The sequence below is a fragment of the Kogia breviceps genome, chromosome 16, assembly GCF_026419965.1.
Source record: "Kogia breviceps isolate mKogBre1 chromosome 16, mKogBre1 haplotype 1, whole genome shotgun sequence".
In the NCBI taxonomy this organism is placed as follows: domain Eukaryota; kingdom Metazoa; phylum Chordata; class Mammalia; order Artiodactyla; family Physeteridae; genus Kogia; species Kogia breviceps.
Genome location: NC_081325.1, coordinates 32,993,936 through 33,006,853, shown reverse-complemented (window position 1 = coordinate 33,006,853; position 12,918 = coordinate 32,993,936). Strand labels below are relative to the sequence as shown.

The window sequence follows — 12,918 nt, the reverse complement described above, 5'->3', positions numbered from 1 at the left end:
ATGGTCTTTTTTGGCTGTACCATTAGGTGTGGATATAATACTTTAAAAATCTCTCTTCAAATTGTATACTTCTAGTTCCTGAGAATTACACTAGGTTGGAATCCAAAGTTCTTACAGGCTCCTTGACATCCCCCGCCACTCCCCAATATGTCATTGGAAACTGTATCCCACAAGTAACAAGCTCATTTTAGGTGGGCTGACATGAAATTAAAAAGACCTACTCTCACATTTCTAAGGTGCATAATTATAACATCCATCCTTTATTCCCTATTTGTATTTAGTTTTTTCCTTTTTGATTTCTTTTTCCAGGGAATGAAGCAGAAATCCTTTTTTATAAGTGCTCCTGGAAGTTTACTAGCTTCCTTTGACTTTGTTTCTAATATTTTTCTTTCCTAGTCAATCTAGACTGTGGTCAAGTGACTTCAAGGGCTCCTCTGAGGCATTTGTTAGAAAAGTTTGGATGGCGTTTAGCTTTACTCCTTGAATCCTGTCTTAAGTATTTCTATAGTTCTTTCTTAGTCTTCTTTAATAAAGAATAAAGCTAAATAACAAGTATTATAGAACATAATTTTAAAAGGCACATAGAAAGATTGTAACAAAAGTTTCTCATGATGAAATGACTGAGTGTAAATTGAGTTCATAAGCACAGGATTTTAGACTTTCATGTATGTGTATGTATATAGGTGTGTATATGTAGTGTTCAAAAGTATTTTGAAAGGTATTATCACTTGTTCTAGCTCAGTAAGTCATGGTGTTCTCAAACATGGAGGACAGAGTTTTCTGCAGTATCAGCCTTCTAGGCATATTTTGATCAGAAGAGAACTGTGTTTTGAGAAAATATTAGTTGTGTGTTCATTTGTATGTATGAACACTTTCTCCAAGTAGAAAATCTATACTTGATTGAGGGTGTTTTCATAACTTTCAGTGTGTATTTTATTTTTTAGATTTCAGTTTCCTATGTAAATTTTGGAAACATTGTCAGATACAGGTAAATCAAGTTGTTGTCCTTGTTTTATTTCCTCTATTTTTTGTCATTGTTGTTATTTAAAAAGCTTATATTTTAACCACCAGAAACTTAGATGAACCGTAAGTAGTTACACATTCTTGGTAAAATAAACACGGGTTATTTTTTGGCTTACATTTCAGGTTAGGGATTTGATCAAAGCATCCCTGCCACATAAAAGCTTGGTAAAAGTGGCTAGAACTCAGTATTAGACACTTACCTGTTTATCATCAGTACCCTTACAATACTTTGCCTCTTTGTCTCCAGGTCTTGCTTGCTGACTAGGAGAAAATTTCAGAGCCTCAGGGCAATGAGTCAACTTCTTCTTAAGAGTATTTCCTAATCTGTCTGGCATTTTAATTTCCATTTGTGCCTATATAGGACAGGTTTTATTTATGTACAATTAATATTATCTTCTAACAGCTCAGATTCATCCAGCTTTCTTACAAGTTGTTCTGAGCAGCACCAGTGCTGTATAGTGTTCTCTGCTGTTACTGCATTGTGTTTTTGTTTAGGCAGGAGATGAATATGAAGAAAACAGTCATCTTTTCTTTTTTTTTAATAGGATGAAATTATATTAGTTTCAAACTAGAATTGTGTATTTTTGGTCTTTTAAAAATCTTATGGCTCTTTAAGACATCTTTCATTACAGCACTTTTTAAAAGATTCACCAGATATAGAAACATTGTTACTTACTAGTAAAATTTACTAGAATTTTAGAGCCTGACAGGGCCAATGGTGCTTATGCCAGTAGTGGCATTAGAGGTCATCTGAGGTTGTTTTCATCTTGGTTATTGAGTTGTTTCTTTTTTTTTTTTGGTGCTAGGCGGGCCTCTCACTGTTGTGGCCTCTCCCGTTGTGGAGCACAGGCTCCGGACATGCAGGCTCAGTGGCCATGGCTCACGGGCCCAGCCGCTCTGCGGCATGTGGGATCTTCCCGGACCGGGGCACGAACCCGTGTCCCCTGCATCAGCAGGCGGATTCTCAACCACTGTGCCACCAGGGAAGCCCTTGAGTTGTTTCTTGATCTAAGATATTTTTCTATGTTCATGCTTACTTTTTAGACTTTAATGAATATAATTAAGCTTATGTCTGATAACTGCAAAAGTAGTGAAAACTCTGAAAGTGCCAGAAAGAAGAGGCATGTGATTATAATGGAGATAAAAGTGAAGAGCAAATATCCATATGGAATGAACCTTTTGAAAGAAGGAACAGTTCTGAAGGAATAAGTGAAAAACTGAGAAAAATGCTATGTATTATATACAGTCATTTTTCAGTGAATGAAGGGAAAAGGTATGTCAATGGAAATAGTCAATAAATGATCTATAATGGGAATAGAAAAGAGCATTATTTGAGCCAAACTGAAGACTATAGCTTGGGAGACAGCCTCTCAGATAACTGAGGAACTGCTCTGGAGAAGCATGGTTTTCAGCATAGTTTTATGTCTTGTCAGAATAAAGAACATCAAACAAGTCAGGGATACATTCCTTCAGGGTTTCAAAAAAATACCCAAAACACAGATCAGCATGTACACAGTATGGCCTTGGCATCTGGGAAGGGAGTCTTATCATTTAAGGAGTATCAGCATTGGCCTCCCAGGAAGGGAGGCATTTAATCTTTATTTTTAACATGGACATTCTTTACTCCTGGTCAGTGCACACTTTTCTTTAATGATTCAAGCAGATGTACAATGTATGTTTGATAGGCCACAGGCTGTTTTAGTCAGCATAAAACACAAATTAACAAGTGTATAAACCAGAATAATGTCCCCATACCTCAATATGTGAAAATTTCTTCTATTAGGTAATTGAAGAAATAGGAAAAAAAGTTGCCAGGAACAGTGGCGCTCAACCTTGATATCCATTAGTATCATCTGGGGAGCTTTAAAAATCTTGATATCTGGGTCCTGTCATTTACAGTTAAGTCAGGTGGGCCCCAGGCATCAGTATTTAGTAATGTGCTCTCGGCGTTTCTAGGGTACAGTCAAGGATGAGAACTACTGGGCTGGACGAGATGAGAGTCTTTTAGTGTAACGTTAATTCAGCCAAAGACTAGAAGTTAATAGGATTGAAAGGCTGAACATGGTGAACATTACTCATAAAACTGTTATCAAGCCATTGTGGGTTCAACACTAGTTTGCACGTGCATAACGTCAAAATGAATGTTCAAAGGGCATACTTTAGCTATGAAGAAATTCTCCGACATTTGGCCTCTTGTAAAAATCATCAAAGGGGGAAAGGTTATCTACTGTAACAGATGGAAGAACTTGGTCTTTTTTGGAAAAGGATGCCCAGTAGAACAGGTATGAACAAGGAGGAGAAGAGTGTGTCTGGTTTTAAAGCTTCAATGGTGGCAGTAAACTTAAACCCCTCTTTATTTTGGTTTGTACTTGAGAGACATCCTTTCAGTTCTTACTTATTCCTAAAGAGAATAAATTCTATACATACTTTAAACATCCATAATGGGTTAATCATCTTGATGTACAAAAGGCATTCATTCTTAATTTCATGCTTCCCTGATTTTTTTTTTTTTTGGAGATTCCAGCTTTTAAAATTTTCCTCTTTTACACAAAACAAAGTAGAAGAAATAATACAGGATTAAAACTGCAAAAGTAGTTAATTGGTAGAACACACATACACACAAAAATCTAGGAAGACAAGCTTATTTATAATGAGGAAACATGTAAATTATGGTAGTTTGTATATGAAACATTAAAAAAGAAAAGTCAAACATATTCTATATGGGTGTCACTGTTTACAGCAATATTGAAGGGGAGAAAACAACACTTATTTAGGAACAGATATACCACAAGGTCCAGGTTTTACAGCATCAGTGCAATAAATTCACAAAACTATATTACAGCTAGTTAATCAGTTTAAGAATTGTTCCCAAATATGTCACATTTCCAGCCCTCAGAGGTTCATTCCTACAGATTTCAACTACTCCATCTATGGAGACCAAAAGGAGCCAGTGTTACCATAAAATGAGAATCTTGAGGCTTATCTTTAAAGGCTTATTCTGGTCTTGAAAAACTAGTAGGATTTTCTACTGAAATGAATCTTGACTAAACACAGGATGAGTTTTGTTCTTTATTGGCTGGTCTTGGAGTGAAGGTCATAGACATGACTCTTAACCTATTATGTACTTTAGTTTCAGTTAGCTGAAAATCTGAAATTAAAAGTATGCTAAAAATCCTAAATACCATCTTGTGTAAGCCTGCTACTAAAAAGCCCTTAAGGATGTACTAACTTCAAGTTTAAGTGCACGGGAACAAGAGTTCTAAGCCTGTCAGATTCCCCATTTGGGAGGAAGGATCAATGTTTCCAACAAATTGCTAAATTCTGCACAAGGGAGAAGCCAACACATACTAGGCCATGGAATTACTTTCATTTTATTCCATGAGGATTCTTCTTCCACAGTATCAAAACAGAATGAGGAATGAATCTTAACTGGTCTCTTCATCAGAAGTGGTAAACTTGGTTTCTATATTCAGGAAGCCAGACAGTTGTTTAAGCAGACTGTGGAAGTAGACAGTGGAACCAGCTTCCTGTAGTCACAGACCACTATCTTGTATCCAGCTAAAGCAAAGATCGAACAGTTATCCCAAGCCACTGTTAACCGTACTAAAGGATGAAGTTCACCACTATATTATTTTAAAAGTAAGAGTTCAATTAACCCTGGGTGAGAAAAACCAAGACAAGTGGTAATGATGAATGAGTTGTCCATATAAGGCCAGCTGATGTCAACATACCCATGAAGACACTGGGCATAAAGCCTTACTTGGCAAGTCAGAATTTCTACTAACTAAGGGCAGAATGAGGGACAGCAAAGGGCTACATCTGTAACATTTTAGTATCCAGACAGCATAACAGACACTGTCCCCAAGGACAATGTATACACCATTAATCACACCGAATAAAGCAGATGTATTATTCATTTTTCTTTTCTTTTTGTTTGAGAAGCTTGTTTATCTCTCTTTTGGCCGTTTCAATGTACTTCAAAATGATTCCATGTTGGTTTAGTCCAGGAAGCAAGAGTAAGAAGTCACTATCAGGTAGGTGAGAAGGAGGTTGTGGAGTTTCTGTCCCACCCAAGCAACCGCAGCAAGAGAAATGATCATGGTCATGAAGTACATTTTAGGCTTTTCTTCCTTTAGTGTAAAGAGGTGTTTCCACCAGCCCACAGCTCTGCGTTGAGTTTTTACTAGATTGCTGCAAATTTCATGGAATCTCTGCTGTTGCTCAGTGGTCCATTTATTGGAGCCAAAAAGTCTAGGCGCTAGAATGAGAACCAGGTAGTCAGCCAAGCACAAAAACATAACAAAACAGGAAACACCTGACAGAATGGATGGATCTAGATAGTAGATAGTCAGAAAACCAAAGAAACCACACCCATGATGACAGGTGGAAACCAGGCTCTTTCCCATCGGAGGACCTTATCTGCCATCAGCGTCACTTCTCCCCATCCTTGCAGCTGCTCTTCCAGACTTGCAGTCTCTGCAGCCAGCAGGTTGGTGCTACGATTATCTCCTTCCGCCATGTTCCCGAGGTGCCCCCTCAGCTAGCGCAAGACGCCCCCAAAACCCGGCCTTCCTCAGAGGCACTCACGACAACCCTCTTCCCCGATTTACTGCCATTTCCTAACTGGTACAATATAATGGCTTCTCCCCACCCTCAAGAAAATAAGTGTGGTTGGTATAGCTTCTTACCCTCAATGTAAAAATTATTTCAAATTCTTTTACTGTCAGAAGTTTTCCAGGGTAGTTTACATAAACTGGGAACTCTTCCCTTGGGATTCTTTGAGGTATGAAAATAAAATTGTCCATAAGAAAATTCAGACAGTCTTAGGTTTTGTGTACTCCTTGTATATTATTACTGTTATGCTAGATTTTTTTCTTTCTTTTTTTTTTTTTTCCTTTGGGAAACCTGTATTTCATTGTTTTGGTGAGTTAAAAATCATCTTCTGGATTTTTGTTGTTGTTGTTGTTGTTAAGGATGGCTTTGTTATACTCTTTCATTTAGTGGAGATTTTTGTAGTTACTGAGGTGGTTTTTTATTTACATTAGGTCTGGAAACTTAGAGCATCTCTACATTTTGTAAATGAAGTGTGCGACAGCCCCCAGTTAGTAGCTAGGACTAGAAACCAGGGGTTCTGACTTTTTTAACTTTTGATTTATAAAATAAAACACAGTTATAGAAAACACCAACAAATAAATATGTGGCTTAATAAGTTATCGTAAGAACACCACCCAGATCAATAAAAAGAACCTTGTCAGCCAACTTAGAAAGCCCTCCATCTACCCTGTCTCAAATCTTGCTTTTTTTCCTAAAAACTACCTTGACTTTTATAGGAACGACTTCCTTGACTTTCTTTAATTTTATCTTCCCAAATTATACCACCAGACACCATAGTTTATTGTTGCCTTTTTTTTTTTTTTTTTTTTGGTGGTACGCGGGCCTCTCACTGTTGCGGCTTCTCCCTTTGCGGAGCACAGGCTCCGGATGCGCAGGCTCAGCGGCCATGGCTCACGGGCCCAGCTGCTCCCCGGCATGTGGGATCTTCCCGGACCGGGGCAAGAACCCGTGTCCCCTGCATCAGCAGGCGGACTCTTAACCACTGCACCACCCGGGAAGCCCTGTTGTTTATATTTTAAAATTGGAATATCTTTAACTTTTTTTAATCTTTAGGTTCCCTTTATTTTATCTAAGGCAGTCTGTATTTTGCCGATTGCATATTCGTGGTAAAGTTAACATGTTTCTCTTTCCTTTGCATTTCCTGCAAAGCGGCAGCTAGATCCAGAGGCTTGATCAGACTCAGGTTTGATCCCTTTGGTAAGACCGTAGGAGATATGTTCTGTATTAGGGAGTACTTCATGTCCAGTTTATCATTAAAATTCTGTAATTTTATTTTCATTTATTAGTTGGACTATATTGATAAAGAGACATTTTCTCACAAATACTGATTACCTTATGATATAGGAAATTTAGGATAAATGCTTGATTCTTTTACTTGCCAGTTTTCAAGATATTGAATTGGTTCCCTATCATCCTCTAAAGGTGATATATTATTTTTAATATTATTATTAGTGAAGCTTAAATTGTCCCATCTTCAACCAGTGGGACCTTGTACAGTTGGCTTCTAGTCATTTTGGTTGGCATGGCCCTGTTATTTTACATTGTTTCATTTCTATCTGGTAAGGTAAGATTACGCAGACTCCCCTCTTTTCCCACACTAGACCTGGAATCTGTCATTTCTTTTAGTGGGAAATGATATTTCAAGAACAATCTGTGGGTCAGGGGTACTTATTGCTAGTGGGTTAATCACTGTTTGTAGGCCTTTTCAGTGGAGAGAGAGCAAAGGAAAAAAGTATGCGTATTTATTTAAAATTTTTTTCTTTCGCATGTGCTGCCCACATCTCCAGCTGTTGTTTTCCTTGTTGTACTATATCTACATGGAGCATGTAGCCATTACATTTTATACTCCTTTAGCACTTACTAACTGTAACCCCTAGTTAGTCTTTAATTCTGTGAGTAACTGTATTTTAATTCTCACAACCAGTCCTTTTGTTAATATTTCTCTTAGTCATTTTGTTTGTCTGAAGTTTGTTCTTTAGTAGATTTGTCTGAAGAGGTCATGGAAACAATAGTCCCTGAGTTTTTCGTGTTGATAACAGTATTTGCCCTTTATTGTTTAGTCAGTTTTACTGGATATAAAATCTTTGGCTCACATGTTTTTTTCCTGCAGTATCTTAAATTTACAATTTTTTTCCTTTTTCTTTTTTTTTTTAAATTTTGTTTTTATTTTTGGCCTCGTGGCATGTGGGACCTTAGTTCCCCGACCAGGGATTGAACACATGCCCCCTGCAGTGGAAGCACAGATTCTTAACCACTGGACCGCCAGGGAAGTCCCACAATTTAAAAATTTTTCTAGCATAAAGCATGACAGCATTGCTCTTAAAAGGTCTGCAGATAACTAATTTTCATTCCCTGTAGATTACTAGCTCTCTTTATTTATATGTCTGACTTGGGATTATAAAATATGCAGATACCCTTTCATTATGTACTTACTTTGGTTTTCTTCTTCATGGATCCTATTATCAGTAAGTCAGATTTTTATATATCTTCAATATGCCACTTTTTCCCAAATCCTTTTACCTTATTCATTTCTTTTTGATTTTTTTTGAAAAAAAATTCTGTATTTCATTTCTGAATCTCTTATAATATGATTTATTATTTTTTGTTCTTATATTTCTTCTTGTTCAGGCTTCATTTCTGATGTGATTTATTTCCATTCTTTTTCCTGAGTTTGCTCACCTCACTTGTCTGAGTTTTTCTAATTCTGCTTTAGGTATTTTATTTTTACGTTTTAAATATTTTAAAAATGTCTCTTAGTTCATTTTGAAATTGTAAGTTACAGTTTGCCATGTTTTATGGTTATGTTTTTGTGGTCAGTAGGAATGTTTAGCTCCATGTTGATTTCACTCTCAACACTTTCTCCACTTTGTGGGGTCCTGTCCTGGAAGGGAGCCCTGACCTCAGTGTTGGGACTCAGAGGACGTTGACAGTTCCAGTCTCTTCAGCTCTTTTCTGCTTCCTACGCTCACCCACAGCTGGTGTGGGCCAAACCCCACTCATTTTCAGCTGCTGTTCTCAAATTGCTAAAGAATACCTCTGGGCTACTTTAGAATTCTCCTGTTTTCACATCATCAGACATCTTGTTTATTTCTCTGCTTCTTTCCACACAGACCTTGATGCTGTGCATCAAGGTGTGACTGTTAGTGGTTTCTCTCCAGCTGCCTGTATTTTGAGGATCATGGAGATACCTTATTGCTCAATATTGTTAGGTTTTTGGTTTTGGTATTTAGTTGTTTTGTGTTTCTTTTTCTGTGGAGATCCAGGCACTTTAAAAAACTATGCTCCTGCTGCCATCTGCCCAGGTCCTCTAGTCTTCTGATTTTTGAATTTTGTATTCTTTTCCTTATTTTAGGTCAGTTTATGTGTTTGGTTAAAAAAACATTTCTGGATTGTTAGTATTCTTCCTCTTGCTCGCCCCCAGCCCCTCTTGATTTTCAGGGGAGATAATGATAATATATTAATGCATGACTTTTTCCTATATAATGTCAAATGATAGCTCTAGATTTTGCTGTTTATTTCACTGGTAAGCTGTCATCAAACCTCTTAATGGTCCATGACCTACAGATAGAATTAAATAAAACACTAGTTTTAGTCTTAATTTCTATATTATGTTTGTGCAGTGCTATCATCTTATATAATTTAAATAAGTTATGCAAAATGCATTCTTTTTTATATCCCACTGATAGTTGGGAAATTCAGACTGCCCTTCAGTACTTTAACCCCACCCCTGGAAAAATAGGTCTCATCTGCTTGTGTGTGTCTATAAATTAGTGAGTGTGTTAAATCTACCACAGCATGAAATCACTTCAAGTGCTGAAAGACTATCTTAAAGAATTTAAATTGATTGCAGATGTTGGTGCAATTAAGCAGGCCTGATGAGCCTCAGAATCATGTTTCTCAGATTTGAATATGAATGCATTTAAAAAATCATAGTGATGTACTCCATGTAAATGGAGTTCATAGGCATCTGAGAGTTTCTATCACCTTGTGCTTTAAAATGGTTTAGCAATGTGAGAAGTGATGTGTGACCCCTTATGCAGATACCTGTATTACTTAGAATGAAAATGTATTATTCATCTTATGTATGTAGTTCTGTGCCATCCTTAACCAACTAGAATTGACTTTGAATGATTATTTTCCTTCATTATTTCATTTGTCTACCAATTTTTCTACCTTTTATGTCTGTAATTCATTTGAAAATTATTCTATAGACAGAGAAGGAAGTATAATGTTACTTCATTCCAGTTTTTAAGAAGAAAAAGAGTATAACAAACAAGCCGGATGTGTTGGTTTAGATAATAAAAGCATAGGACTTTTTTTTCCCCCTTGAGGTCAGATCTTTTCACTAGTAGGACTCTTCTTACCTTTAGTTGCTTTGGCTTTAAACTGCTGAGATGTAAAAGAAAGTTGTTTATTTATTATTTTAAAATATAACCTACTGGGTTGCAAATTAGGAAGTGAATTTTGAAACAAGTTTGTAACAAGATTAAGTAGAGTGTATGGCATGCTCATTTTCAATTTATTTCAAATTGATCTGTGCACATTAAGTAATTAAACTCATCAATTTCTGTAACCCATTGTAAAATGTTATGGACATTAGGACTTTAATATATATATAGTAGTAAAATAAATTACAAAAATGGTGAGTACATTTAGATACTGTTTTTAAATACTAAGAAAATTACTGAAATAGTATAGTAATACTAATGATTTTTTTTTTTTTTTTTTTTTTTTTTTGTGGTACGTGGGCCTCTCACTGTTGTGGCCTCTCCTGTTGCGGAGCACAGGCTCCGGACGCACAGGCTCAGAGGCCATGGCTCACGGGCTCAGCCACTCCGCAGCATGTGGGATCTTCACACGGGGCACAAACCCGTGTCCCCTGCATTGGCAGGCGGACTCTCAACCACTGCGCCACCAGGGAAGCCCAATATTAATGATTTGAAATAGGAACAAAGAATACATTATATTTTTTCCTGGATGGTGTGAGTTAAAACTGTGTTCTACAATATTTTATAAAAGGTTATTTTATTCATCATGGCAGACTATACTTTGTTTTTAGGAGTTGAGAATCCAGCTTTGCTACTTCTAGCTTTGTGATTTCAGAAAATTCATTATGCCTCTTGAAAACTTAGTTTACTAAATAATAAAATTTAGGAGTGTTTGTATGGGAATTATATGGGATGAGAAGTAGGGCAATGATTAAATAAAGTCTCTTATGTTATCTTTATCTTAAATTTCTTGATAAGTCATTTTATCAAAGTTTAAAGTGTAAAATGGGACTGTGTGAATGCTACAGATGAAGCATTCTTAAATCTGATTATATTGGAATAAAAGTTAAATACAAATTATTAAAACTGGTCATCATAAAAAAATACAGTCTTTTTTCTACTTAGAACATAAAATTATATATTCACATCTCAGTATTTGAATACAGAGCCAAGCCCTTTTCTTTGAGTAGTTGTTCCTACTTTGACTTTTCCTACATAAAGCATAAAGCATCATCTGTGATCACCACTTGTGTATTTTTTTTTTTTTTTTTTTTTGCGATACGCGGGCCTCTCACTGTTGTGGCCTTTCCCGTGGCGGAGCACAGGCTCCGGACGCGCAGGCTCAGCGGCCATGGCTCACGGGCCCAGCCGCTCCGCGGCATGTGGGATCTTCCCGGACCGGGGCACGAACCCGTGTCTCCTGCATCGGCAGGCGGACTCTCAACCACTGCGCCACCAGGGAAGCCCTCACTTGTGTATTTTAATTCAGCCGAGAATTTATACTTGTAAAAACAGTCTAAGTTCAGACCTATGAGAATTTGTATGAGTTTTACAGTGAGATCTTTTCAGTTCTCTTGATCATACCTAATTTGAAAACAAGTTTCTTTTAAAGCAACTCAGCCTAATCTTGATGTTTCTAAGCATTAATTTGTCACAGAAACAACTCTTTTCATTCTCGTATATTATTACATTAACAAGAACGATATTATCATACTTCATAAACAGTTTGGGGTTTATTTAAAAAAAATCACCTCTTGGTATTTGCAGAATTTGATTCATCGGAGTAACTGTGTCGCCTACAGCATACTTCGGGCATCAATCACTCTGTTAGAGACTAGTGGAAAGCCTGATACTGGATGTCTGTCTCTAGCACCTTAAACAAGTCACACTCTGGTGAACTTTATTTTTTTCTTTCCTTTCTCTCTCCAGTGGGGTGGTAAAAATACAATTTTCTATAACTTGTTTTATTTGTTACCCTATGTGAATGTTCTACCCTCTGTTAGAAGTGACCGACTCAGCTCCAGGTGTCTCAGGAAAACAGGAACATGTTGGTTCCTGCATCTGGGAAGCCCTGGGATATGCTGGCTTCAGGCAGGCCTGGATCTAAGTTCTCAGGTGACGTAAGGACTCGGTCTTCCGTATCTCTTAGCACTGTTTCGCTATGTCTTGGCTTTATTCATGCAGGTTCTTTCCATGGTATATCTAGATGGTTATCAGAAGCTTCTGGCTTGTTTCCTGTATTTTAGGTCAGTAATCTCCAAAAACTTTTGATCACTTACCCTATCAATTAAAAAAAAGCTGATCATATATGCCACTAAGCCAATAAATGTTTATTATAAACATGTCCATTGTATTAATACTTCATCTGTATTACAATAAGTCCCCTACATACGATCGAGTTCTGTTTGGAGAGTACACTCATAAGAGTCCAATTTGTTTGTAAGTCCAACAAAGTTAGCCGAGGTACCCAGCTAACACAATCGGCTATATAGTACTCTACTATAGTAGGCTTATAATACTTTCCACACAAATAATACATTAAAAAACGAACACAACAAAGAAAAAACATTTTTAATCTTACAGTACATTACCTTGAAAAGTACAGTGGTACAGTACAACAGCTGGCATACAGGGGGTGGCATCAAGTGAACAGGCAAGAAGATTTACTGACTAGAGGAGGGGAAGGAGGTAGGAGATGGTAGAGCGGAAGGGATTGTCAGCAATAGGAGACGGAGGGCAAGCTGCAATTTCACTCAACACCTTACGTGATTGGACATGCAAACTCATATTTGCATCTTTGAAAGTTTGCAACTTGAAGGTTTGTATGTAGGGGACTTACTGTAATATAAATTAATGTATTAATATTTTATCCCTAATATATAATATGAATTGAAGATATCATTAAGATAGAAATCAAAGTTTTAATAATTCATTAGAAAATTTTGCCTCATTCACAAACCCATTTGATTTTTCTTTTTTGTTTAGTTTTTATCACATTTATCACATTTAGTTT

At 36.8% G+C, this 12,918-nt stretch overlaps 1 protein-coding gene and 1 pseudogene across 2 annotated transcripts in view; one reads left to right on the top strand and one right to left on the bottom strand.

Moving 5' to 3' along the window:
* DIAPH3 (diaphanous related formin 3) overlaps positions 1-12,918 on the top strand; it is a 565,809-nt gene that overhangs the window by 89,826 nt on the left and 463,065 nt on the right. The gene's annotated exons all lie outside the window — the stretch shown is intronic.
* Positions 4,690-5,542, bottom strand: LOC131743564 (ADP-ribosylation factor-like protein 6-interacting protein 1 pseudogene; annotated as a pseudogene).